Source organism: Crocodylus porosus, unplaced genomic scaffold (assembly GCF_001723895.1).
Source record: "Crocodylus porosus isolate Cpor-Errol unplaced genomic scaffold, CroPor_comp1, whole genome shotgun sequence".
Lineage (NCBI taxonomy): Eukaryota > Metazoa > Chordata > Crocodylia > Crocodylidae > Crocodylus > Crocodylus porosus.
Genome location: NW_017728950.1, coordinates 70,452,189 through 70,479,878, shown reverse-complemented (window position 1 = coordinate 70,479,878; position 27,690 = coordinate 70,452,189). Strand labels below are relative to the sequence as shown.

The 27,690-nt window shown below is 43.6% G+C and overlaps 1 long non-coding RNA gene across 1 annotated transcript; it reads left to right on the top strand.

Moving 5' to 3' along the window:
• The first annotated feature begins 2,999 nt into the window (after positions 1 to 2,999).
• Positions 3,000 to 26,720, top strand: LOC109323333. Its single transcript, XR_002104620.1, has 3 exons — positions 3,000 to 3,011; positions 7,738 to 7,741; positions 26,564 to 26,720. It is a non-coding gene; the product is annotated as an uncharacterized LOC109323333 (long non-coding RNA).
• Positions 26,721 to 27,690: the final 970 nt, after the last annotated feature.

The following is a 27,690-nucleotide window of genomic DNA, read 5'->3' as shown; positions in this document are numbered from 1 at the left end:
GCCAATTGCAGATGATTGGGTCTTTTACAACTCTACCCAGACATAGGGGAACTGTGAATACTGAGTTCTTAGTGAGGGAACACCAATCTAAACAGCAAAATCCTAGAAGAAGAAATCATCCATGAATGTAAAAATTAGCTTTGACACGACAGGAAGTATGTAGTTCAAATCACATAAACTGCTGGCATTTAATTTTTCCTTCTCGTGTAAACAAGCTTGTTAAGATGTTTGGCGTTGCTGTAAAGGTTTCTAGTTAATTCCTTCACAAGTCACTTGGTCCAGTGTTTCCCAACTTTCTTTCCAAATACGTCCCACCTTTCACCCCCTCAGAGGTATACCAATCAGAGTGAGGGGGATCCAGTTCTGAAAATGCAGGTGGTGGTGGTTAGGGGCAAGTCTTACCCATGCCAGGAGCTCATTAAGAGGTCCCAGCTGAGTTGCGACTACGTTGTCAGTGATGAGTAAGCAGTGGGATTGCTCTTACTGCTGAGACACGGACTCTGTGAGAGTGGGAGATGATTCCAGTACTCCTCCTAACTTTGTGCCCCTCTCGCTCACCCCTAGTTACACTATTGCCTCCTCTCCAAAAAGAAAGTTCTCCTCTCCATGCTTACCAAAAGGCAGATTAAGGCCCATTAGGAAGAGTGCCAAAAAGGTAACCTCTAGACCATTTCTTTTACCCAGATAGAGGTAGACTTCATTCAGGTTCTTTGGGAGCCAAAAATTGTGACGTTATAACTGGTGGGGATAGGAGGGGCAAGTCCTACTTCATGGTCCTCAGAAAATTCTAGTAAAACCTTTTTCCCCTATGGAGCCTTCTACAAGCATTTCTGTGGGAAGGGATAGTCTAGGCTCAAGGGTCATTTCAACTCAGTATTCTGCTTTATAATATGTATCCCTGTTTACTTCAGTAATTCACTTGGGTCTTAACCATCCTGCCTAAAGAAGTCACTTACTTTATGCTTTGCCATAATCCAGTAGATTCAAATCACTTGACTGCGAATGCTGTAACTTTAGAAGGAGATTCCATAAAAAAGGGACAGATTTTGGTGGAAGTCATCTATATAAATTCCATATAAAGAAACACTACACATAATTGTACTTTATAGTCTTAGAAATAATATTCAGATCCATCCTCTCATTTTTTTATGAGTGATATTACTCAAAGAGCAACATCATGTGTATTACCTGGGGCATCCACCATCCCAATAATTTTCAGATAAGTCTCCTAAATCATGTCACAAATAGCAATTAAGTTTTATAATATCCATTTGAGATTAGTGTTGTGAACTCTTTTTGCAAAAGGGTTAGCAGAAGCATGCAAAGACTAAGGACCAGGTTTTCAAAGGTATTTAAATGCCTCAGAATCAAGACAGGCAATTTTGTACATATCACAAAATTGGCCTTTAAAGTGACTTAAATGCCCTTTTGCGTCGCTTTAATGACGCAAGTGTTTTCGCTGTCGGAGGTGTATCGCACTTTAAATGACTTTGGGACGTAGCAAGCTAATAAACCTCTGAGGTATTTTGGTTTGCTACTTTATAGCTGCAAAGGGAAGCACCAGGCCCTGTGCAGCTTAGGGGCTGTGAAGGCAGCCGGGAGGCAATCCAGGCAGGCAGGCTCCACTGAAGGTAATAAAAAAGCGGTGAGCCTGATCTCCCCCCTCCCCCCTGAACTGAGCTGCAGGGAGGCCTGGTGCTTCCCTCTGCAACTGTGGTGGGGGGGCAGTGCTTCCTTCTGCGGCTGTGGTGCCCCCTGGGACCACCTGGCCCGGATGCCTGCAGGTGGGTGCAGTCTGCAGGGTGCCACCACGATCACAGAGGGAAGCACCGGCCTCCCCCACTGCTTAGGGACCACTCATCTCACCAGCAGCTCACTCGCCTCCCCACCCCCCACTGCCGGGGAGGTAGGTAAGGATTGGGTTCGACCATAGTGTACATGCCACAGGGGTTTACTTCAGTTTAATTAAAAAGTCACCACTTCAACTTAAGGAGAATTAAACCAAAGTAAACCCCTGTGGTGTGTACAAGCAGCCCTAGTGGGATTTTGGAAAGTGCCTGCACACCTAACTGGTCACAGTGGGAATTAGGCACCAACTTGGATCCTTTGGATCCTCAATACTTTTGAAAATCCATCTCAAAAATCACTTGTGCAGCCAGATAGTAAGTGACTTTCTAAACTGCAGATTGTTTTCATCCTGGAACAGATGCATTAATATTTTCTATTATGGAATTACAGCAGGATGAGTTGCTGGGGCATGTTTACGTTTGTGCTTTAGCATGCATTAAAGTGTCACTAAAAATGTGCCTTTTAGTTAACACACATTAAAATAGTCTAGTGGCCTGACAGTACGGGGTCCCCAGGGATAGCTGTGATGCCTCTAAAACTCCGTAACCGTGCCAGCTTCACCCTGCAGGTGCCTTCTAATCTCTCCTGCCATGTCTTGTTGGTTTAGGTAACAGACAGGGAGGCTGCCCTCAAGTTGCTGTGCATTTACAGTCCTGATGGACCCCACTAAACCCTGTGGGTTCTTAGACCCCTTGCTGGGTTCCACCCCAAGTAGGTGTCCCATGGGACACCCCAAGCCTTATGGGCTAGATGCGTGGCTCCAAAACCACACCTTTACCACACCCCATGCCTTATATATGGTATATCAATGAGGTCTTGGACTAATTCAGCCTTCTGTTATCACTGGGCCCCTGGCCCCTGTCACTGTACCCTCTGGCACTGGGCTCTCTGCAGTCTTGCTTCCGCGCCCTCTCCGGCACTGGGGCTGTACACAGTAGTGTGTCCCAGTAACTCCTCCTCCTTCCCAATAGCCTCAGACCAGTCCACTGGATTAAACAACAACATAAATATGAGCCCTTGGGCTACCACCTGAGAATAACAATAACAGTCACGCTGGAGGCCACACTCTGCACCTGTAAGAGAGCCAGTTTCTCACTCAGCAATGTGTGCTTCCTATCCCCAGGTACTTTAGGAGCTCCTAGAGTCAATTAGTTTTACCAGCAGTAGAACAGGCAACCAAGCATTTCTTCAGAGCTTTTCTGCACAAACTCCTTCCCCCCCGGCTGCTGCAGAAGCACTAACTGCCCCCAGTACCAGCCCTGGGGGTTGTGTGCGTCCAGGGCCCTGCCTTCTTCCAGTCAGCTGACCAGGTGCAGGTGCTGGCTAATTCTCTCATTAGCCTTCTGCCATTGCAACCTGCATCTGTGGGGTTTCTGCCTGGCTCCTAGGGCCCTCTCTCTAGGCAGTTTTTTCCCGTAAAGGAGTAGGCACAACTTAGTGCCATGTGACATTCTCATTAAGTGTCACTTTACAACCATACTCTTTAGTTAATGTGCATTAAGACAAGCTAATGCACATTTTCCTACTACCTCACAATAGAGAATGCTTTTATACGAGCACGGAGGCTGCTCTGATATGCTGTAATTACAGTGCGTCAGAGCAGACTGAATTAATCAAGTCTGCTGAAGTGCGGTAATTACTGCACTCCAGCAGCTTTCTTTGTTTCATGTATCACAGGGGCAGGCAATTATTTTGGGCAGAGGGCTGCTTATTGAGTTTTGGCAAGCCATTGAGGGCTGCATGACAGGCAGCTAAGGGCAAATAAATATTAACTTTCTAAATTTTTAGAGGCCCCGCGAGCTGGATAGAATGGCGTGGCAGGCAGCATCTGGCCCAAAGGTTGCATTTTGCCCACCCCTGATGAATCAGCATCCCCATGCTTAAAAATGGCAGTGGGAGTGCTTGACCTAAAGCTCATCAAACAAACTTTAGTTCAAGCACCCCCGCTGCCATTTTTAAGCACAGGGATGCTGATGCATGAGACTCTGCATCTTTTTAATTAGAGTAGTTCTCAGAGCCACTCTCATTAAAGCACTGTCCCCCAACCCCCAGAGCATATGTAAAAGTTCCAGGAGGTGCTAGATTTAATGAGTATTAACTAAAGCATGTTAATTCATATGTAGACACACCTCTTATTGTAACTGAGATTATATCTACACAGAAGTAGCAGAAAGTTCAGTCATGATACTGAGGCAATAGGTGCTTTCCAACTGCTCCTGCATTTTTTCCTTATCAACTCCAGAAATGAGGTGGTGAGGTAACCCTGGGTCCATGCCTAAAAATCTGGGCTTCTGGTATACTCAAAAGAGCAGCATGTTGTGCTCCCCCAGGGTGATCTTGTCTTCTTATACCAAGGATTGACACTTAGGAAGTGGGAGTTGGAGCAGATGGGCAGAGCGTATTGCCTAAGCAATGAAATTGAGTTATTTGTTGCTATAGTTTAAACATACCTTAAGAATGACTCCAGTGAAGTCAGCAGTACTGGAATATTAGTTAACTTTAGCCCTATAAGAAAGCCTAGATGCCCAAGTGTAAATACACTAGTATTTGGCTTGGGGTTTCTTATGGGCTGTGGGGTTCCTCATGGGCTGGATATAGATGTGGTTATGGTAGCAGTGGTGGTGAGGCAGTGGTGGGCCACACAACATGGCTCTGTGGGTTATAAATTAGACACCTCTGTGTAAGTGTTTAATCGGATGCTAAACTTCTCAGACTGGAGGAGCCCTATGTCGAAGAACCAGGAACTGAATCCAGAAGTCTTTCCTTCTCATTCTATGTTCTAACCATTAGGATACAAAATACTTTTACATCATGAATTTAGCAAAAGGAAACCATGCAGACATGTACTAACTTGATTAACAGTTTTTACAGAACGTGTATGACCCTATTTTACATGTTTTGCAAGACCCAACTGGAAGCTGTTGGAAAGCCTCCAAAATTGACTTGATAATGAGCTCATGACTATTTATTTGTAGCAGGCTGGCTGATTCATAAGCTGCTTGTCACCATTTTATAAGCAACGTATGAGTCAGAGATTTAAATAAATTCAATATGAAAAATATTGGGGAGTCTGTAAATCCGATTACTGCTTGTGAATGTGTCCCAACATCTTCTGCAATGTCATTTTGCTATTTCACAACTTGGTTAAGACGATCCACTTAGAATTTACTGTATATGCAAAACCAGCAGAGCAAGCAAGATGGTAATCGGAGCATAAAACATAGACACATGCACTCACATATGTATTAATAGGTTAGTTGGGAAGGGTGGGGGGAACTGGAAAATAAAACAGGCCTCAAATAATGCCAGACTGACAGAAGTGATGTAATGCTGAAATTATAGTCCTTTGAAGTAGGCTCTGGGTGAACTAAATACACAGCACATGGCAAAAAATGTGTGGCAACTGTTGCGGTAGAATTTGTCTTGATTAAGGCTCCATATGAAAAGATAAATCTTACTAAGTAGGAATAGGAGTTCAGTGAATTGAAGCCAAATATTCAGCATGCCATTTGAGTTTAGGAAGTGAACCAAACTTAAGTTTGCATAATGTATTAGCAACCACTGTGATGCATTAGGAAAATGTACTATGTCTATGTGCTTTCTGAAAATAAGATATAGCTGTTGCTAAACTTACTCTTTAAATTTAAAAAGTTAAATTTTTATTTATTCAGAGTATGGTCTTAGCCTTGCAAAAATGTATTAGCATCTTTTCATCAGTCTGTAAGACTAGGGTTGCATTTCTGATGCCATCTGCATTGTATCTGCCTGGAACAAACTAGCACTGCAGTGACTTGGAAGGACAACACAAAGAGACTTGAGATTAATATAGTTTCTGAAATGGGTTTAACAGGCATTAATTTGGATTTGCTGCACTCTGCTTTGATTCATACTGATTTACATAAGGAGCACCCCTAAATAAGAGCTTGACCCAAAATACACTTAACCTGGTTAAAGAAACTCACTTATTTAAATAAACTCACTTTTAAATACACATAACCTGTTTTAAAAACACCGATCCTTAGTTTTATCCTGAAAATAATGCACCCAAATCAGCAATGATATGCACCTAATGCAGTCCCATTGATTTTTTTTTTTAATGGTACTGATAAGGGAAACTAGGGGCAGGTCCAGAGAGTTAATTTTTCCTTAAAAAAACACTAACCCACCTAAATGTTTTATTTCATTTTTCCCCTACTACCTGGATGAGTTACACCATAAACTATGTAATGTTATATGACACTGAGTGTGTGGAAGGAGAATTGGATGAATTTTAGTCAATTTTTGCTGTCAGTTTTACAGGTAGATGGAACAGAAGTTATGTTGCCTTTACCCTCATGTCACTGAAAGCAGACTTTGGCTTAGTTGGTCTTGATATTCTTTCAACCTACTAATATGCTGGTATAATGCTGTTGACCACAACACTTTTTATATCCCTTTACTCAATATACCTATATGCCCCAAAGATCCTCAGGAGGTAGTCAGCTGGCTTAGTTTTAGCTGATAATGTTTTCCATTTTTGTTTGCTAAGATTCCTGGAGACATTTGGCTATTGGACTGCCTGTAAATCAAAACTATATGAGCTGCATTCATCTGTGAGATATCTCCAGTGAAATTAGTGAGGTTGCATGAGGATATAATTGGCCCATTATTAGTATATGATGCCTTGAAGCATACACTTGAAAAGAGGGAGTCTCAGGCAAACATAAGTGTATAACATTTTGTGCTGTTCTGTACTTTGCTCTTCTTGAGGTCACATTTGTGGAATGCTGTGAAATTTCAAACCCCAAACCATGTATGTAACAAGGGTAGTCACTGGAACCATAGTATTGTGTGAAGAGCTGACTTTTGAAATAGCTTCAGTACCGTGAGCCAAGTTTTTGGCTGGCGTAGATCAGCAAAGTTCCATTTCTTTCAGCAGAGCTGCCTAATATCTCTACCCGAGAGATACTTAGTTGCTCGCCTTTTAGTTATTGCATTCTAGGATTACCCTGATTCTTTCTACCTGGATCTCCACTAGAAGCACAACAGCATTGTTTACAGGAATAGGTCTTAAACACATGACTTTGAAAAACAGTATATAAGAGCAGCCCATGATGAAGACTGGACATTAGCTATATCTTAAGTATTTGGCGTCCACATCCTGGGTCCTGCTCAAAATCCAAATTAACAGGTTTTTTGCACAGGGATATGCCGCAGCATACCTCTTTAGCTGAGTTTGTCAGCTGCAATATGTAAGGAAGATCCAAAATGAAGAATGCAAAACTCCTTGTTCTAACAATGGATATTCTTTCTTTAGACTCCATTTCATGATTCTCTATTTTTCATTAAAGTAATTTTTACTTCCAGTGAAAGTGGGGAACACCAAATGTCTGTGGAACATAAACTGCTTTGGGACTAGAACGAGTTATGTTCCTCAAAATGAGATACAATCTAGAATTATGCTTTACAAAGTTGAATTCTTCCATTTTGCTGTAACTCCAAATCCACAGAACATTCAGGGTAGAAATAAAATCATCATTGCTGCTTTGGTCTGTATTAGCATCTGCCACCCTTTTATTCCTCCTTTTGGTAGATTATGGCCGACTCATCCTTTTTAGTCTTGTATCACCTGGTTAGGTCTGTGATCAATCCCAGTTCAGTTTTTTTGATGTCACAAAGGAAGCCTGCACAAGGGCCACCAATTTCACTGCAGCTGAAATTCCCCTTCAGAGTTTAAGATCTGGGCCATAAAGAGGCAAAAGCCTTCTTGGCAGACACCTTTGTTTAGAGTAGAGTTAGTAGGGAAGAGGCCAAGCTTTGATGCCTGGGGTCTCTACCATCAAAAGAAAATGTTATGTTGTTTCCAACCCAGCAGCAAGAAAGATTAGAGTTAATGCCCAGTGACCGTAGTGGCGTGCTTAGCACATATGTGTGACAAGAACAATATGCCAGCACTTAATGAGAAGCAGGAGTTTTTGGCTCACGCTGCAATGTGTGGTCACCAAGACTGCAGAGCCACCCTAAATGTGAAAGGTGTGTGGTGTTAGTGTTTTGTATACCTACAATAATATTGCATATAGTGCATGTATATTTGAAAGAGAGTTGGTGAGATGTGTACCACAGAGGCAGATAGTGTTGTGCTATCAATTTGTAGGGTACATATTGAAATTATTTAATTTAATAGACAATAGCCTCTCCTAATGTTTTAAGCCAACAAAAGTCTTCCCTGGCTCCCAAATGTTTGCTGAAATAACTTCTTTTTCCTTGTTAATTTCCAGCTCTTGGCTGCATTTCCTGCTAATTTCAAACATATGTCATATACGAAATATGTTAATTTTCAAAGCCAAATCTGGCAGGAGATGATTGTAGAGCTGGCATAGAAAGGTTTGGGACAAACAAACAGAAGAGCTCAAAGCTGGCAGGATGCATTTACATTCTGCAAAATACATTTTTTTTCAATCTTTTTAAACCATTTCCATGTACACAGAGGCAGAAATGAAGAGGAGGCGGCAAATGGTCTGTGATAAAAATTCAAAATGAAATTTAAAAGAAAAGCCCTGAAATTTGTTCAGCTATTGCAATTTATTTTTCTTAAAATGAAAAGAAAACCCACAATGAAGAGGCAAAATAAAAAACAGTACCAAAAATTGTACCTAAGGACTATGACAACTTAATTGTACTGCTATTAACTGTACAGTTTTCATGTTAACTAGGGGCAGTAGCTAATAGATTTGTCTTACAGAAGATAAGTCCTTACAAGTTGTCCAAAGATGCTATGCATTGATGACATTTTGAAATAGCTTAGTTTTCCCAGTTGTTTAGAATGCTGCTTCACTTAAGTGATACCTACTTAAAATTATTCCATGAAAACCTAGAAAGTATTTATGGCAGTTAGAAATAAAGGAAATGTATATCTTTCCCCAGTGATGACCTCTCAATAAGTCTAGAAAAGCACTTAGTGAATTATTTGCTCTCCACTGAGTATTTCGTCCTGATTTTATTTTTGCTTCCTAAACTTATTTTTACCTGTGCACAGATGCATGTATTTTTAAGCCTTAAATTACTATGAAGTATATTTTTGTGCACATAGTAGTACAATTGAGCTGAATTCAGCCAGTGCTCAGCAGCCTTGAATATCAAGCTGCTTTTATTTAGGTGCCTGAATTGAAGCATGTGATTCTGAAAAAGCTGGACATAGTGTATAAAGGCAGATACTTACATACAAGTTTATAACACTATATTAAATAATAATAACAATTTGTAAAAGTAATGCAGTATTAAGGTTGCAAAATTAAGTATTATAAAATCAGGAAATGAGAAAACTAAGGATGAATATACAGCTGTGACTCTGTCCCTTTATATGTATGTATTACAATATCATATTATGCAATCTTGTACAATTTTTTAAATAATACAATATTGTTTTTCTGCTAGCTTACATATGCAATAGTGTCTGATGGAGAGATGGTCAGAATGCAAAAGATTTCTATTCCATGTTAAATTGCAAGATTCTAATTTCTTTTTTATTCAGTCTAAGGAGGAAAAGCTGAAATTTCCTAAATTTCTGTAGACTGCAGTGCTGATAATTTTGATTAGGAGTTATAAATAATGTCAAATATTGTAACAGAACATGAAATGTAACATACATTAAAAACAAAACAAAAAAAATGACAAAACCCAAATTAAATGTTACCAAGATGAAGCATTTATGTTGTATTATTTCCACTTTGTCATTTTTAAAGGAAAGAATAATGATGAAACAAATCATTTCAATTATCTTCTGTCCAAGTACTTTGATTTTGATATGACTGCATTTTCTGACAGTAAACAGTTCCATCAAAAATTTGCAAACAGCTCTATTCACAACTAATTAGCTGATTAGATACCAGTGTGACAATAAATGCATGGAGGGAAGTACAATTCATCTTCAACTTCAGGTTCTGTAGGTATGCAATAGAGTGCTAGCATCTAAGAATGATTACTATTTATAACAGCAACCATCTTTTCAGCTTTGAGGATCAGGGATTGTAGAGATTTATCCAGAAATCCTATTAGAAGAAATTACTGTTTCTACAACCCAAGCAGTCAATTGAAACTAGGCCTGGAATCACCAGCTAACCTCCTCAGTGTCCCAAGCACAGTGTGCAAATTAGAAATGTATGAAAAATAAGAAAATAAATCACAACACAACTTCATATTGCCTACATTTGCCCTAGGACTTCCAGAAAAATTTCCAGTAGTTTATCATTAGATCTCTGAGGCATGTTTATACATGTGCTTTAATGTGCAGGAGCCTATTTTACTGTACATTAAAGTGTCACATAAAAAAGTGTAACTACACTAATGCGCAATAAAATAGGCTACTGCGCATTAAGCATCACTACAGAAGCATGCACTTTCTCTACTGCACATTAGGGCAGCCGAATGCACATTTATTTAGTACCTCTGGGTGCCTGTACATGAGCGTGGAGGCTTCTCCAATGCGTTGGAAGTCCACCATGTTGGACCAGACTCAATTAATCAAGTTTGCTGGAGTGTGGCAATTGTCGCTCTCCAGCAACCACCTGCAACTTGTGTATCAGAGTCCCCACACTTAAAAATGGTGGTGGGGCCACTTAAACTAAAGCTTGTTCAACAAGATTTAGTTTGAGTGCCCCCATCGCCATGATACAGGGAACAAGGTAGCACTTCAAGTAGAGTGGTTCGATTATAAAACATGGAGGCCATATTGGGCAAATCTTTTTTTGAGAACCTTCTTATATTTGAATAAATAAGGTAGTGTGTGTGTATGTATGTGTATATACATATATATTAAATGTATATTTTAAGGGGAAAATGTGCAAGAGCTAGTCCAATTAATTATATCAGTTTAGTTTTCTTTATATTTCTATTTTTTCTTTTAAATTCAATTTAGCAAAAAAAGTTGAAAACACTAATTTTTTTTAATGACTGTATAGACAAAAGCATAGGTCACAATAAAGACCCTTTTGAGAACCTTATGAGAACCTTTTTTGTGGCCCTTAAAAAAATGGGCAGGTGTTCCCTCTTCAGGGAACTGACACTGGGCCTGGAGGTACTACAGTACCATGCTAGCATTAGGAAGCCAGAGCCAACCCTGACACCCTCCCCTTTGTGCCAAAAATGCTTCATTTGATTTTAACCGAAAGGGCCAAGATGGTGATGGGGACCTACCACAAGGATAGGTTGGATCAGATTGTCCTGTGCTTAATCTGAATATAAATTTTTGGAAGATCCTAGGGCTCATGACAAAAACACCTGGTTCCAGTCATGAACGGGGGGCTAATTAGCAGATGAGTCCTTTGTGGGGACCCATGAGGGCATACACACATATTGAACAGTGCTGAGCTATGGAGTCACCATGGCTTGAAACTCTGTTGACCCTGCTGAGGTCCTGCCCAATGAACTGTATGGTAAATCATGAGCCTTTTGGTTTTGGGACTACTATCATGCATAATTTGTACTATATATAAGTAGGAGCCAAAGTGCCACCTAAAAAGTATGTTTATGGAGTACCTGTGCTAAAACTTGCACCAGTTTCAAAAAGGGTAACATGCATTGATTGTGGATTAACTAAGTCTGTGAGTACTCATCGTAATTTCTTCAAATATGAATTATTATGGGCATGTTTATTTCAAGTCAGTGTATTCTAATTTGCCCCTCTCTTCCATGTGCTCAGAAGGGAGAGGAGGGTCTCATATTAAGAGTGAGGTGGGGGCTGCAGAGGAAAGACCTTTTTTTGGGGGGGGGCAGAGTACAGGGCAAGGGGGCCACCTGATCCCCTCAGATTTATTTTCCTTGCTGTAGCAGTGGGAAGGGGACAAATTCAAGGCAAACTTCCAATAAATAGATTATATACATGGAAAATTATAACACAATTATACATTTTCCATATATGGAATATAATTATTGGGGGTCATCTTATATTCAAGGCCTTCTTATATTTGAATAAATAAGGTAGTGCATGTGGAGGAGTTGTATGTATATATATATATATATATATATATGTATTCAATGTATATTTTAAGGACAAAATATGCAAAAGTTATTCCAATTAATTATATCAGTTTAGTTTTCTTTATCTTTCTCGTTTTAAAATTTTTAATTGAATTTAGCAGAAAAAGTTGAAAACACTAATGATTTTTTTTGAATGGCTGTATAAGACCATATAGGTCACAATAAAGAAACAACCAAACAAAAAAAAAGAAATACTGCCTTTGTCCTGAGGGGTTTGCAGTCTGAACAGATAAAGGTGCAGGAAGTCAAACAAGCACTGAGAGCTAAAGTAACTGGAGCTTAGCCATTTTCCGGAAGACTTTAGTACCATTGAAGTGATGCTGTAGCCATCAAGGTCCAGAAAATATGCCATAAGTGAGAGTGTTTGTGGGTGATACCTTTTATTGGACCAACCGCATGGTTTGGATAGATTTAGACAAACTTTTGGGTATCACAGTACTCCATTTCTGGGTGAGAAACTGGGCATAGCAAAGCTAAATAGCAGATGGGGGGGGAAAGGCCATATATAAATAAAAACAGGATATAAGAGAAATAATCAGGTAGCCAACAGACAAGAGCATTGTAGTGAAAATCTGATCAGTGGATTGAAGGATTGTTTAGGAGGGCCAGAGATAGAGTATCAGGTAGATTACAGTGGACCCTGAGGTCACTGTCTGTGTTAACCAGTCCCTGGTCTTAGTGTCCATGAAGCTAATGAATTTTCATTCTTACGCTTATCTTTTGAAGGTACTTAGTAGTTTCCCTTAGCCCAGAGAATTATAAGGTCAGATAGGGATCAATTATTCTGTGGAAAACGTTCTCCTACCTATGCTGTAGTGTTTGCAGCCTTTATTTTTTTTCAGTGATCATTCACTCTGGTGCATAATTTTTCTCTAATTTTACCCACATAGACTGCCTATACACCTACTCTTTCATGTTCTAATTAGAATGCATCAGAGCAGACTCGGTTAATCAATTAATAAAGTCTGCTCAGTGCTTTAATTAGAACCTTCCAAGGTCACCTCACCATCACATCTATTAAGCCCTCGTACATTTTAAAATGGCCATGGGGCACTTTATCTAAACCTCATTGAATGAACTTTAGATAAAGCATCCCACAGACATGTAAAATGTTCAGGGGCTCAATACACGTGATGGCAAGCCATTTTGGTTATAGTGGCTGTCCAGGAACTGCTTTAATTAAAATGCCCCTCCACTCACTCCCAAATACATGTATAGGCAGCCATAGTTCCCATAACAGCACTTCGTGCACTGGATGGGGTATACCGGATTCTGGGATAGGCATGTGTATGATACATAGATTCTGAGAGTTTTAGATTGTGAGAAATGTTAATTACTAGAGTACTAGCTGAAGGGAGCAAATCAACATGGTGCAGGGTTACCAGTGGAGTCCCTCAGGGCTTGGTACTCAGGCAAGTACTCTTTAACATTTTCATCAATGATCTAGATTTGGGACTCAGATGTCAACTGGCCAAGCTCGCAAATGATTCTAAATTATAGGGGAGGGCCATCATACCACAGGACAGGCTGGGAATACAGGCTGACTTGGACACACTCTTAAGGTGGGCTGACCAAACCTGGATGGCCTTCAATGCAGAGAAGTGCAAGGTGCCGCACCTCAGTAGGAAGAACCCTCAGCATACTTACTGGCTCAGCAGTGCTACACTTGCTAGCACCAGGACTAAAAGAGACTACTTGGGGGTCTTGATTGACCACAAGCTGAATATGGGCCACCAATGTAATGCAGTGGTGGGCAAAGCTAACCAAACCCTGGCGTGCATTCACCAAGTCATCTCAAGCAAAACCAGGGAAGTTATCCTCCCGCTTTACTTGGCCCTGGTGAGACCACAGCTGGAGTACTGCATGCAGTATTGGGCCTCCCACTTCAGGAAGGATATGGAGAAGCTAGAGAGAGTCCAGAAGAGAGCCACTCATATGATCCAAAGCCTGGAGGGAAGGCCATATGACGAGAAGCTGGGGGACTTGGGACTCTCTTCAGTCTGAAGAAGAGAAGGCTCAGGGGGAACTTATGGCAGCCTACAATTATATAAGGGGGGTACATCAGGACCTGGGAGAACAGCTTTTCACTAGAGCTCCCAAAGGGATAACAAGGTCTAACAGCCATCAAATTCCAGGAGGGCTGATTTAAACTAGACATAAGAAAAATGTTCTTTACAGTGTGTGTGTCCAGGGTCTGGAACAAATTCCCCCCAGCGGTGATGCAAACACCTACTCTAGACTCCTTCAAAAAACTGCTGGATTTACTTCTTGCTGGGGTCACTTGATCCCAACTGACTTCCCACCTATGGCAGGGGGGCTGAACCCAATGATCTCATGAGGTCCCTTCCAGCCCCTAATGTCTATGAAATCTATGAAATTGTTGAGACTGGGCTAGGTCTCATTAGATGCCTGTTGATCAGTGGGAAGCTTGCTTTGAATGATGAGGTGGGCAAGGTCTGGGGGCTGACAGGAACAGGGGGGGTTCATAATATTTTTCTCAAGGTCTGGTCCTTTCCAGTTGTAATTGCTTGATACTCCTTATTGGTTCAAGTGTTGGATGGTAGGTGGCAATCAAGGGTATGCAGTTAGTGGGGTTTCTTGTATTGTAGTAGGTTGCTGCAGGGTATTTGGAGGGGTCTGTCAAAGAGGCAGCCTATTTCTCTGCTGGAGTGTTCTTGATGGCTACAAGCAGTCTTCAGTTTGAGATGGGTGTCACAAGCATTCCCCCTAGCACAAACATAGAAGTATTTCAGGGCCTGACTAGATCATAGTTCTTGAAAAAATTTTGGAAATATTTCAGTGTTGATGAAGTTGAGATAGAACCCAAACAGATATCTGCCTGCATCCTCAGCAGCCTCCACTCAGCTACTGAACTTCTCTGCAGGTCTTCTACTAGGCCCACAGGATCCAGAAACCTAAGCCCCATGACTCCCAAACTGTGAGGTTTCCTGGCTCCCTGTCAAACTGCTAGATAGTATGAGATGAGGGAAGGATTAGATCTCAAGTTCCTAGGCTTGTGGTTCCAGAACAGCCTGGAATCTCAGCTCTCCTGGGTCCTGAGCTGCAGGGCAGGCTGCCAAGTGGAAAACTTCTTAGTGAGGAGCTCTAAGACAGTGATTCCCATAGGGTATGCCGTAGCAGACTACTGTGCTGTGAGAGTGACCAAAGCATGCCATGAGTTCCTGTTAGGGGGTTGTGCCACCTGACCCTTGTGCAAAGAAGTATATGCTCTCCTGCCCTGCCTGGCACCCTGTGCCTGCCACAGCTACTGCAGTGGCATCTATGGCTCTGGAGATGGATGCCACTGCTGCTGCCTTTCCCCATCCTAGGCATCCCCTGTGCTGCCCCTCACACTCCCAGCAGCACACTCTGCTGCAAGCAAGTGAACACATAGACAGAGCCACACTTTGCACCCAGCTTGTCCCCTCCACTTCTCCCATGATCCCAGGGAGGCAGAAGGGGCTGCAGAGATGGTCACCGGCATGTGATATCCTGCAGAAGCAGCCTCAGCAATGGAGGCTGCCCTTGCTCCCGAGATTCAAGCCAGGGATCATGAGGGGGAAAGAGCAGGGCACAGCAAGCTGAGGTCCTGTCCCTACCTCCCTTAAGTGGCACCAGCTAGATCAATGATTCTTGACTTTGCTTGCCTCAAGGCATCCCATCATATCTCTTCTGAATTTAGATGTAGTTCAGTGATTTTTTAACTAGGGTGCAACAAAATTCAGAAAAGTTACAGAGGGTGCCTGGAGGCTAAAAAAATTGAGAATCCCTGGTATAGAGACTTAGTCCTTTGCTTAAAGAAAGTACATCACAGCACTGGTATGATTTACAATGACAGGGGAATGGATTATGTTATAAGTTTTGAAAAATATATATGTATATCTTTCTGGGTGTAAGAGCAAAATGTTATGTTGGTTTTAATTCAGAAAAAAAAGTGTAGCCCAGGTGTGAAAAGTTTGGGAAACACTGCACTAAGGCTTTGTGGCTTCTGCCTTCAGGGCAGCAAACGAGGTGGACTGCTGGCTCTCTCTCACACAAGCTACCTGTGCTGTTTGTGGTATGCATGCCACAGGTTGGCCACCCCTGAGTTAAGCAGACTGCCATGAAGCTGATGCTCCATAGTGTGCAGCACAGAATTTTAGAATTTTTTTGGTTTCTGTCCAAATCTGAATAAAACCAAATTTGGAAATATCTAAACCATTTGTGTCGTCCTTCTTCCAGGCCCAGGATGGCAGTAACAAGGAACAAGTCCAATTTAGGGGTTTTATACATGTTTTCTCTTTTGGCTCTAGCTCCCACTGGCAATCTGGAAATACAAGCTACCTGGGGACTCCTCACTTCCCCACCCACAAGCAATATTAAACTATAACAGGGCTGTAGTAGGCTGCATGCCTTGGGCTGAAACTCCACCATTGGCAGGCAGAAACTACCTGTAAGCCTACTTCGGAGGACTGAGACAGCTGATGGGGATAATTAGCTGGGTTGTGGGAGTTAAAAATCTCTGAGAGGAAAGATGAAAGAGAGAGGGGAGATAAGTGGGAGAAAACAAGTGGAGGTGGGGACTCCTGAACAACCCAAGGGCCACACCAGAGTTGCCACTCTTCCAGGGGTCTGGGAAAAGACCCTGAGTGAAGGTGAGACACTGTGAGTTGCTGGAGGGAACAAGAGTGAGAGAGGGAAGAGCGCAGGTTGGTGGCAGCAAAACCGAGCAAGGCACTCTTTCTGGGTCTGGGAAAAGACGCTCTGCTATTTGAGTGTTTGTTTTACTGTTTTTTTTATGTTGATTCCTGCTAGGATGGGAAAACAGACTGTAACAAAGACTGTAAGCAAACACTGAAGGCTCCTATACATGAATGTAGAGCTTGCTCTGATGCGTTAGAAATCCAGTGCAACAGAGCAGACTCACGTTCTGGAGCACAAGAATTGACGTGCTCTAGCAGCCTTCTGCATCACGTGTATCAGCGTCACTGCGCATCTCTGCACTGAAAAAATGGTGGTGGGGCACTTTGAAATAAAACATGTTCAATGACCTTTAGTTCACTGAATGTGCCCCACGACCACCTTTTCAGCACAGGGATGTCCAACAATGCTGATACATTTTAATTAGCACAACTTGGTAGTTAAAACTCCCAGCTCCACGTCCCACAGCATATATAAAAATGCCCTCAGAGACTGAGTTATCTCCAACCTGCTACACATGTTGGACAATGCAGGCACTTTAAAGCAAACTGCAGCACTGTAAAGGGACCTCGGCCATGGAGATGCTGGAGGGAAAGTGGTGTGCCAGTATTAAAACAAGGCAAGTTTTCATGATCCTGTTACTAGAACACCTTGACCTCAAGTTGGGGGAACTGGAGGCTAGGCAAAAACAGAAGTGCAAGGCACTGAGACAAGAACTGGCCAGACCCACTTTTCAGTATGAGATCTTTTGGGAAGATTGACAGAAGCAGGTGGAGTTTGAATGCCACAGCTGTGAGCAGAGGGAGACAGCAGTAGTGACCTTAAAGGGCTGGGTCCTGCACTTAAAGGCAGAACTAAAAGAAATGAAGATGGGAGCAGCTGTAGCCCCACAACAATGGGCAGAGCCATCAAACCTTCTTTGGACAGCTGGAAGAGTGGCCAAGTGGGTGGAGGACTGCGACCTGAGAGACAACTTGGGGGAAAAGCCTCCACAAAACCACACCCATAGAGAAACATGGATGGAAAACCCAATGGACTGGAATTAGGGTGACCTATGCCAGGGGATGCAGCTAAAGATGTAGCACTCTGGAGGACAACCCCAGGTGACACAGAGGTCATAGGAACCCCACCTCAGGTGCAGCCTCAGCAGGAATAGGAAGCCGGAGGATGATAGGACAATGACTGTGTCCACCATAACCATAACCAGGCAAAGGGAAGATGTCAAGACACCCAGAATGGGAGTTGTGGAGTTGAAACCATGGGAGGAGACACCAAGGGAAACCATCTGGACCTCAAAGGGTGAAATCAATCCTTCTATATCCAAGCCTGCATCCAATAGTGAGAGACCAGAGTCCAAGACTGTGTTTAACAGCAAGAGACTGAAGTCCAAGCTTACATCAAACAGCATGGACTAAGGCTGGGAGAAAACATGTGACCAAACTCCAAAGCTAAAAAATAACTCCTGCCCCCAACCCTGAGGGAAGAAGAGTGGTTTCAAGTGTGCGGGTTGTGGACACAGGGTAAGGCCATGCCCCTGGACTGAAATGTGGACCCTTGCCACTGAGAGTGCACCCCCTTTTCAAGTAAGAAGGGGCATAGGACTTCCAGGGGGGGAAATATGAGACTGTGTGAAGGACCTAAAGCTGGATGACATGAGGATGGACAACCTTTGGTGCAGTGTGCTTTTTATAAGCAATCTATACCACAGAATAGCCTGGAGGGTGTTAAAGCAAGTGTTCCAGATGGCTGGGACTGTAGGATACACCAACATCTGGAAGAACAGGAAAGATAAGAGCTAAGACATCAGGGCTGTGAGTTTTGAATGCCACAGGGAAGCTGTGCAGGCAATAGCCCCATTTGATGGACAGGTGTTGTGTGGCCAACCCCTGCAGGTAAGGGTGGACAGAGACAGCACCCTGTGGAGGTTGTCAAACAGATGTCTGGGTGGGGCAACCACAGCCTTGGGACTGAAGAAACTCTAGATTAAGTTCTGCACAGAGAAGGAGGCCTTAGGAGAAGCAAGGGAGCCATCTGACTGGAAGGGGCAGGGCTTGGGGACCATATAAACACAGGGTTGGTGTCAGGGAAGTCAGTCTGGCCATGCAGGAAACTGGGAGAGGAGCTTCTGAGCAGGATGGTTGCAGGAGGGCTGCTATTTGAGACCTAAACCACCTTGGGAGCTGTGATGAAGAGGCAAATCAGACCAGGATCAGGGATCAGACATTTGGACTATTCCCTGGAGCTTCCCTAAGGGAACTAAGGGGAGCTGATGGCTTGAGTAGGACCATGACCCAGAGCTGGCTTTTAGTTAGAGCCAGTAGGCTTATGTTTTGTTTATTGTTTGAAATGTAAGAGCAGTGGACTGAATATGACTAATAGGGGAGGAGGAGGTCACATGGGACCAGAGCCTTGCCCTGAGCTAGGGAGGCCTGGGCTAGAACTGAGAGCAGCCACGTTCTGGACAAGGGATGCTAGTGAGGCTGGGACCAAAAGAATACAGCTAGAGCCAGGAGAGGCAATAGCTGTGGCCTGAAGCCAAAAAGATAAGGCCAGAGCCCATGAGGTGCAAAACAGTGGGCCAAGGTACCTGGAGCCAGGAAGATATAAACTCTCCCTTCTCGGGGTGTTGGGGGAAATATATGGAAGGGGGTTCCTCTCTTGTGGGGTAGATGTATAGTAGGCTGCATGCTTCCAGCTGCAGCCCAGCTATAGGTAAGCAGAAACCGATTATAAGACTGTGTTGCAGGGCACTAAGATGTGCCTGCTCCTTTAAAGGCAGAAGCAGCCTAACCAGAGAGTCCTGCAGGTTAGGCAGAGCTCTATAGCTGCAGATGGCCCAAGCAGCAGGCTAATGAAGGAATTAGCCAGCACCTGTATGCGGTCAGATGACCAGAAGGAGGCAGGGCCCTGGGCACATATAAGCCCCAGGGCTGGGGCTGGCAGGGGTTAGTTATCTGGAAGGAGCTCCTGCATGAAAGAGCTACCCTGAGATGTCTGGTCTGTTGTCTGTGGGACTTACAAGGTTCCCAGAGCTCATGAAGTATCCTTGGCTGAGTTAGCATGCTAGACTAGGGGAGAAGTTTGCCTTCTTAAAGGGGCAGAGTGTAACCCCCATCATGATTATGTTATGACCCAGGGGCTGATGTTTGTGTTGTTATTTGAAATGGTGGTTTGGGATGAGTCTGTGAGGGGCAGTACAGAGGCCTCAATGCCCAGAGAAGGCACGCGCTTGCCTTGGGCCACGTCAGCATTTGGCTTGGGGGTCAAGTAGTTACAGAGCCAGTGAAGGGAGGGTACTTTGCAAGCACAGAGCACACAAGGGACCAAAAGGCCCAGCACCAGAGGGGCACAGCAGTCACGGGCCAGAGGACCCGGCACCAGAAGCGTGTAAAAGACGGGGACCAGAGAGCCTGGCACCAGAGGGACACAGCAGACATGGGCCAAGAGCCTGGAGACCAGGAGAGATTGATCAGACCTAGTGCCTCAAAGCCAGGTCTGACACAGTGGGCCTAGGCTAGAAGGCCTAGCTAGATGATAGGGGCAGAGGCCGAGTATTCCAAGGCCCCTACAGAGGTAGCAACATCCATGTAACTCCCAGGAGGCATGGGAAATAGTTTAGGGAAGGTTTGGAGCCATGAAACTATCCCATAAGGCTTAAGGTATCCCAATGAGGCACTGATTTGGAGAGGGACCCAGCAAGGGGCCAAGCACCAGTACGGTCTAGGAAGGCTCCACAGGACCATGGCCACTTAGATACTTGTGGGCAGCCTCCTGACTTATTACTTTTTCCAATAAGACGTGGCAAGTGACATTAGAAGGCATCCTCAGGTTGGAGCTGACATGGTCACGGAGCCCCAGGGGCATCATGGCCACCCTTCACCATGGACTAAGCCAGCTGGACTGACCCTGAGCCATTGTGGACTGACCCTACACAGAGGACAGAGCCAGCAGATAGGGATAATTACCTGCCCTGTTGGGAGTTAAAAAGCTCCCAGAGAGGAGCTAAAGGAGAGAAGGGAGCTGAATGGGAGAGAACAAGTAGGTGGCTGGGGGGTGGGACTCCTGGAGGAGCCCTAGGCCCACAGTAAAGTTGCTGCTTTCCCAGGGGGTCTAGGGAAAGACCCTTTGGGACGGTGAGAGACACTGAGTTGCTGGAGGGAACAAGGCTGAGGGAGGGAAGAGTCCAGCCTAGCAGCAGCAAAGCCAAGCTGGGAACTCGTTCTGGGTCTGGGAAAAGACCCTCAGCTATTTGAGTGTTTGTTTTACTGTTTGTTTGGTTTTTATGTTGATTCCGGCTGGGAGGGAGTCTGCCCGGGGGAAACAGAGACTGTAACAAAGACTGTAAGCAAACACTGACAGACTGAGTTATCCCCAATCTGCTACAAGGATTTATTGAAGCAGGAAGGTAAAAGGGACAAACAAACTTCTTAGGAAACCTTTAATAATCAGTAGCCCAACTTCATGAACTATTTACAGTTGATCACAGCCAATGAGTTCACCCACACAAGTAAATTTGGTAGCCAGTGTAGCTTCTAGCTTTTGCCTCACCACCTCGGGGGTTGCTGCTCTGCTGCTGCTGTCATCATTTCTCACTGCTACTGGGGGGGTTCTTCTCCACCGTTGCTCTTGCCATTACTCACCGCTGCGGAGAGGGTGCTCTTCTCCTATGACTGCTCCACAGTAACTCAAAGCAACTGCCAGTTGCTGATTCCAGCTCAGCTTTTTTAGATCTTAAGCAAGCTCAATGATTTCAATTATTCAATTGAGATACAGGCCTCAACCTGACCTACTATGGGTACTCTAGACATTTTAGTTCTTTTAGAAACACCTGGGTAACAAGCCTCAACAAGAACCCATTACAGGGATTCATATATCACAAAAACTCTTCCCTGTGAAGCTTGATGGCAAAGTGCAATTTTGTTCTATACTATGTTAGAAAATGTTAAAAATCACAGTTATTTACATGGCTTTGTAGAGTTGTATATATCGGTTCTAAGCCAATTAAATTCCAAATCTGAACTATAATCTAGCTAATAAAATTCCAAATGCAAATGACCTATTCATGTCTATCAATATAGACTCCTTTATGGCAGTGTGGAGCAATGTTTCCTATCAGGCCCACATCCTACATAGAAGTCCTAAGCCCACAGGCCTGGAAATTCAGATGCCCCCTGCCTCCTTCCACTGCCTCTTACCCATAACTATAAGGCCAGGAGTAGTTGCTGAAGGGAGATTTTCCAAGCTTCCTTTGTCTCTCCTGTACAAAGGGTCTTTCCACCTTAGACTTTCACACAAGTCATGGTGAATCTTAACTCCTCAGTGAACTCTACCCAATTTTCTCTTACAGCATCACTACCCTTATAAACTTGCATTTGAAAGCTTGTCTAATTTTATTCCAACTATGCAGTGTTTCCAATACAATATATCACCCCACATAAATCCTTGCTTCACTTATGAACATTACAATTTCAGAAGGGAGAGTGAGAGCACACACAACCCAATTGACCTGGCTTCTTATATTCAAACTGTTAAAACATTGTTAAAACATGTTAGGACAGTTTAAAAGAAAAAAGCACAAAGAGTTCTCACTACATTGACCATGCATACCAATGGGGATAAGCAGGTAAAGGACACAGTTCCCAACTCTGACCAAACATACCAAGTGGGATATGCAGATAAGCATCACAGGCCGTGTCTACATGAGACACAGACTGCACGGTAGTGTTGTGCATCACAGACCATGATACAATGCTGCTGCACAGTAGTAACAAGCTACTGCACAGTCGGCATCACAAGGAAGCCTTGTGGGGATGCTACTATGCAGTAACACTCATTACTGAGCAGTCATTTAGTAGTTGGGTATTCAAATACTAAATGATTGCACAGTAACAACTGCGCCATCAGAGTCTTGTGTAGACATAGCCACAGAGAGATCGTCACACAGATACCTTAGTACAATTTACTTGGTAAATTAACATATTTTGTCTGCCTGGCTCAAGAAGTTACTTTTTCTCAAGGTTACAAATCAGCTCTGTGGCAGAGCCAGAACTGAACCCAGATATCCAGACTCTCATCCCAAGGTCCTACTGACAGGAAAACTCACATCGAATAGTGTGTTGACATGTTTCCTTTTCCCCTTTTCCCAAAGGTTTGGTCCACTGCTTTCTGTTAAGTTCACCACAGGCTCGAGAGCCTGGTGAGCTTCACAAAACAGACTGTGTGCCAAGTGGGATCGCTCCCAGGCTCTTGGAGAGCTCTTTATATTCTATCTGGCTGAGTCACAAAAACTGAACTCTGAACAAACAACTGAGACAGTTTGACGATCCTTCTTGGTTTCTGTACTGGGTGGTAGAACTGTGTACAAGAGGGAAGTCCTGCTTTGAAAAGACGTCAAAATTTGGCTGTCATGAATGAGAATGATATCTGAAAATTTCAAAATTCTCCAGGAAGGAAAATTGCCACCAAAAAAAAGGCTCAGGTTAATCAAAGTGAAATATCTTGATTTTGACTTTTTAATATGAAATACATACTGTTGAATTAGAAATATAATTTTATTTCATAATGACAAATCAAACTGTTTCATTTTGAAATAACAAAGTGGGCTATTTCAGTATTGTAAGAAACTTGTAAAATGAGATTCTTGTGAAATCAGTTCAGCTTCACAAAGTGCTTCTATTTTGAAGGAATAGATCTTGACAAAATAGGGTCCTGTCAATATTTCTTTGGCCAGCTCTACTGCTCAGACATGACAGGGAGGATTAAGTTACTGCTAGAGTTTGCTTTGAAAATGTCTATACATATGAAAATTATTAAATTCACGTGTCATCACTCTGAGCCAAATGTTTTTTTAACTTTTTATCAGATCAGAAAAAACTGGTCTGTATTTTGTAAAAGCTCTCCGTCATCACACAGAACACATTAAAAAATGTCCATTTACCATATGAATATTGAGACCCACAAATCAAGAAGAAAAGCATCTACACCAGATGTGAACAGTCCTTAAGAGTAGCAGATTATTTTTAGCTTTTGCTCCAAACGTGGAGTTTCCTGTGAGCTATATTTCTGCCCTGCTGCAAGATTTGGGACAAAATTAATGTTCTTGAACAACAGGTAATACAAAACTTTGAAAAGGCAAATGACAAATAGGGAAATGATTTCTCTTTAAAAATGTCAGCGATTTAGATCAGTCTGTGCTAGCTATGCCCTCGTTCAATCAAAAATAGGTATGCCAGTTTCAGATCATTAAAGTCCAGACTAGTATATGTTTTATTAAAAGTTTGTTAGTTTGAACTAACAGCTTTCCATTTAAGCTAGAAGAGAATCTGGGCTATGCAGTGTCCTGTAGATCTTGTGTCAGAAAGGCTAAGAGGGAAATAGTGCTGCACAAAGGAAGCTGAGGAGAACATGAATCTGGTGCATGAGGCCCAACAGAGAGCAGCTTGGTGAGTTTCCACATAGGGGGAGTTCAACAAGGGCTACAACAAATATTTTCTAACTTATTTTTTCCTTGCTAATATTTGCTCCTATGAATGTATGTGTAATATTGATATAGCTTTATGAGTCATTTAACTCCTACCTCACTGATTCAACATTTTTAGGGGAGTGTTAAAAACTCATGGAAGCATGCACATGTGTGCACATGTGTGTGCATGCCCCCCAATATTATGATTTGTTTCCCTCATTTCTTACAGCAGGTTTTTAAGTTAGTTTGATGCAGTGTTATTGCTAAAGTGTATTGAAAGCTGCTGCCAAGCTACTAGCAGTGAGGTAAGAGAGCTCCAGAGAGCTGTTAAAAAATAGGCTAAAGGAAAGACCAAGAAAAATATCAGGAATCCAAAGCTCTCATTAAAGTTACATTTCCAGAAATTATTTTAAGTGAATTTATCTGCGTGGTTATGCTACACTGCTACTTCAAACTTTCATTTGTGTTTAGAAATCACAATGGGGAACAATAACATTTTTTTAAGTAAAATGTGAAAATGTAAACATGCGGAATAATTTGCTGAAGTCCCATTTGAAGTTCAATGACTATGTAGCTCCCAGAGGCTATGTTGTTCCTTACAATATATGCTATGCATGTTCTAGTTACTAATAAATACAAGTGCATGCTCCTCAGATCCATGTAGTAGCAAATGTTGGCAGTCTTGCAAAAGATGTTAATTAAATTATTGTACTTCTTTTTTTTTTTACCATAAAGTGAAACAAACTGACAAACAAAAGAAAACAAAAAGAAAACAAATGTAAATCCAAAAAAAAAGCCTTTGTGAATGCTGACAGGAAGCTTGCATTCTGTGCATGGCCTATATTTAAACACTTTGAGTGATGATATATCATCACTGAGGAAGGAACATTGCAAAAGAAACATGATTTTCAGTGTTCTGATTGCAGTTCAGATCAGGTCATTTCTTACACAGGGGAAGATGAGATCAGATTAAATTTCCATTGAATCATTCACCCTGTCTGATCACTGCTTTTTGCTGTCAGGCAAAATTCAAAAGTTGGTTGAAGCCAGCTATGGCTAGCTGTAGATACTGAGGAGGGAGAGGGGCAGAAGGAAGGAAGCCGAGAGTATGCGTATTAGAGGCTGTATTGCATAAAAAGGACAATTCTTGCTTAAATAAATTTCTGCAGCACAATGGAAATCTGCTGTGGAATTCCACTGAGGTTATTGCATTGCAATGCAGAGCCAAGAGTCTACTAAACTGAGTGAGTTTTGATAACAATCTAATTTACAAGACAGACAAAAAGAATATGATTACTAGGTAATTCAGCAGGGAAGAGAAATTAAGGAAGCGGGAGGTGGGGTGTGTGTGGCTATTTTGATGCTCCAGATGATTTAACAAAGGCTTCTCCGTTATGAGGACTTTCAGTTTGTGATGCTCCAGGCATTTGTGGTGATGCAAACTGAGCTGGTTTAGATGGGATGGGGCACATCTATACAAGATGGTTTACTGTGCAGTAGACTAATGTACTGCGCAGTAAGGCATCATCATATAATTGTACAGCAGCTACTGTGTAGTAAATTAGGCTAATGAGCATTTTTCTACTACCTGTAAATACTGCACATTAGCTATTGTGCAGTAATGCAAGTGTAGACAGCTGACCGAGTGCTCCTGGTCAGCCCAGGCAGCAGCGGGCAAGGGAACTCTCCCCTTCCCAGGCAGATGCCTCTCAGTCCTGTGCCCCAGTCTACCTATTGGGGCACAGGCAGGGCAGTTCTTACAGGGGGCAAATAGGGGCAATGGCCCTAGGCCCCATGCTTCGGGGGCCCTGCGGACAGTGCTATACAGGCCCTGCCATGGCTGCTGCATGCTTCCAATTTCATGCTTTGGCAGCTCGCCATCCCCCACCCACTCCATGCTCTGGCTGCTTGCACCCCACCCACACCTGCTCCCTGCTCTGGCTGCTCGCCACCCCCCAGACCCGCACGGGCTGATATGCCCCAGCTCTGCACACCCCGGGGGATAGCTCTGGGTGCAGGGCTGGGGAAACAGTTGCTGAGAGAGGGAACAGTTTCCTAGCCCTGTGCCTCCAGCCCTATGCTCTTCCCATGAGGCAGATGAGGCCACAGAGCTGGGAAACAGCTGCTGTTGGAGGGGACAGTTTCCCAGCCCTGTGCCCCAATCTACCAGTTGGGATGTGGGGCTGGGAGGCAGCTGCCCCAGAGGTGGGACAGCTCCCCACATGTCCTGAAGCCCAGGCCTGATCCCAGTGTCACCTACCAGCCTGGGCCTGGCACCTGGGGGAGTCTGGAGCTCCCCCTGGCTGCTGTAGGGGGGCAGAGCAGGGCAGGAGTAGACCTGCACTGAATTGTTCCCATTGGATGCATCCACACATGCAGGCACATGAACTTGCAGCAGCTCAAATAGCAGTGGCACAAATTTGTGCTGGAGATTTGTGCCTCAGCACACATGTCTGAACATGCACTTCAGGGTGGGGCAAATTGTGCCACTTGGGGCAAACTGACCCTGCCCAACTCCTCCCGGATCTTGAGCCAGGGGGAGATAGAGAATGGGACCAGCACCTGTGCTGGCCCCAGCAGTATAAAAGGCTGCCCTGGTGAGCATATCAAGGCTATTTGCCTCCAGGAGCTTCTGAGGCTTGGCCAGTTGGTATCTGGGGACTCTAGCCCTTTGTGCCAGTTGGGCTGCTGAAGCAGCCCTAACCTAGAGTGCCTCCTGCACCTTCTACCCACTGCAGCAGTCTGGCAGTGGGAGCTGCTGCCTGGCTTTGACCTGCTGCCACCTGCGACAGCATGCAGCCCCATGGCTGCGCACCTGCCAGACCCAGACAGGGACCACACAACCACCTGGGCTGTGGTATGGCATTGCAGCAGAGTGTCCTGCAGTTCTGGGTCATCTTCCATGTCTGCATAGTTGGCCTTTGTGTGGAAGTCCTGTCATGTTTTCTGGTGCCCCTGCCCTGCCATCTGGGCAGCTATTGCTCAGATGATGTGCTCATTGTGGTGGCCCACTTCAAACTGTCAAAGTGTGTCCTCCTGGCCTCAATGGCCAGGTCATCCACCTTGTCTGCCCTCCATCTGGGTCCCTAGTGCTGGCCCTGGGCAGGCTCGTCTTCCCAGGTCTCTCCATTTGTCTCACCAGCAGAGATCCTGGTGTTCCCTGTTTAAAAATTGCAAATTCTCTAATAAAAAACCCAAATTTTCTCATTAAAATACCTGAAATCCATGTTCTTCCAAGATGAAAATGAAATGCCACCATATATGGAGATATATTAGTTGGGCAATGTTTTATTGATATATTTGTAATTTTAAAGCAATTTGGAAGCCCACCAGTGCTTCTATCATCATAATAAATGAATTCTAAATATATAAGAATGCAAAACTCTAGATTTCTTTGTTCAGAGATTAAACCTTTTATCAGACCAAGAAACTGCAAAATATCTTCTAGCTATCGATACACTTTGGTGTTTGTTTTTGGTTTTTTTTATCACAGACAAATCAGAGCTGCCCCTGCCCTTTTCATTCACCAGGATGTGGGGTTCTGAGCAGCACTAATGTGCCAATGCCTGCCCTTGCTCTTGGCCCTCACTCTAAAACCACAGTCCCACCCCCACCAGGGTTTCTCACTCCTGACCCGCAGTCCCTGCCTGCCCCCCCCCCTCCCTCCCAGCATCAGCTCCATCCCA